The sequence below is a fragment of the Hipposideros armiger genome, unplaced genomic scaffold (assembly GCF_001890085.2).
Source record: "Hipposideros armiger isolate ML-2016 unplaced genomic scaffold, ASM189008v1 scaffold_1605, whole genome shotgun sequence".
Taxonomy (NCBI): domain Eukaryota; kingdom Metazoa; phylum Chordata; class Mammalia; order Chiroptera; family Hipposideridae; genus Hipposideros; species Hipposideros armiger.
In genome coordinates this window covers 112,456-114,339 of record NW_017732955.1, presented here as the reverse complement: position 1 = coordinate 114,339, position 1,884 = coordinate 112,456, and positions in this window count along the sequence as shown.

Below are 1,884 nucleotides of genomic sequence, written 5' to 3'. Positions count from 1 at the left end.
GGTCCTAGAAGGGTGTGGGCTCTTTTTCCCTGAGTGTGATAAAATCTGAGGAGGTGGCTGGACACCAAAATTGATTCTGAGCCAATGAATGACTGCCTCCTAGAACGCTGGGACTCACTTTTCTTCAAGTAAAGAGGAAAAAACAGCCCATTCTCTGTTCTCTCCTACTGTCCAAACCCTGCAATGTCCCAAAAGAAAGAAAGATTGCTTTTCCAATGTGTGGGCCAGGAACTGTGGCAAAGTCCTTCAGCTCTAATTGGTCAAACGTGAACACAGAAAACAGGTTCACAAGCCAGAAATTGTGTACCAGAAGTCTCTTCTGCCCCCAAATGATTGAATGGCATGGGAGAGATACCCCGGAGGATTTAGAGAGAGAAGTTTTGTTTTCTAGCAGTTGTTCTGCACTAATTCTTAGACTATTTGTTCCTCTTTCATATGAGAATGTAAACCCTCCAGGATGGGGCACCATGCTTTATTCATAAAAATTAATTAATTCACACATTTAGCACATGTTTACTGAGTTCTATGTACCAGTCACAAAAAAGTTCTTGCACACTTGGTGCTTTTTTCCAGTGGTGGGAGGAGGTTGTGGATTAGCAACTAATTGATAAGCAGACAAATGAAAAACAAGACAATTTCAGTGTGTGATACGTACCACACTGGAAACATCCCAGGTGCATTGGTGAAGAATCATTGGGAACATGAAGTGTGGAGGGTGGGGGAGGGCTCTGTCCCATTGTCAGGGAAGGTGACTCTTGAAGAAGATGATATTTGCATGGAAATCCCAAGGATGTCTGTCATGTTGTGGCAGAGGGCCTTAGATAAAGGCTGTCCCAGACCACGTGGCCACCAAGACTTCCGTGTTTAACATTTCCTAATTCCTACCTCAGCCCGAAGCCAGTCAGAGACTAACACAGTGCCACATGTCCTAATAAGGAATCCTAGCCGCTAACCCAGAAACCTCAGGGTATATAACACTGAGTCCTGTCCGGATCAGGGCTCAGCCTCTAGATATGAATCTGCTGAGCCGGTGCCGGCATCAATAAACATTGCTTCCCACCCTGAGCCTTGGTGTATCGTCTTTCTGTCTGAGTATCCCACAACATAATTGGGGGCTCGCCCAGAATACAGAGTGACGATATTTTCCACCTATCTTGTCCCTAAAGCCTGGCTCCCCTGGACGAAAGGGGATGTGAACTCTACTCGGCGTCAGCAGACCCTTGTCCATCAGTGGGGGTGTCTCCCCTACTGGCTACAGGGGACCGACCTGGGAGCACAAAGGAACCCGGAAGGCTACGGGAACCAGCTTGGGAGTGCCGCCTGACCAGACAGGTAAGGACCCGGGTCCCTTAAGGCAGCCTATCCATCAGAGGACAGAAGGGGAAACTGATCACCTCCTGGAGTCACCCGAGTATCTCAGTTTCTGAGAGATACTGTGACTCCCAGGAACGGCATGGTGGGTGGAGAATAAATCTGTCTGAGTCCTATGTGAATGAGATGCAGACTGTCTGCAAAGCAAAGTGTTGAGTCCTGATCCGTGAGTCCATGGCGAACCTCATACGGCTTAGGGTGGTATCGCTAAATTGTCTCATACAGTTTAGTGATCTGAGTCGGGGGCTTATACAACCCACCAATTGCTAAGAGGCACCTGAAATATCCCCGCGAGGGGAGCGACCGGAGACGGACAAAGCGAATCTCTGAGTGGTTGTGTGTTGCACCGATTTCAGGTGGTTGCCATGGGTGGGCGACAGAGTACCCAAACTCCGTTCGGGTGTATGTTAAAAAAATTTTAAGAAGGGGTTCTTGGGGGATTATGGTACTAAGATGACCCCCCAAAAGCGCCACACCGTCTGTGAAATTGATTGGCCGTCATTGGGCGTTGAA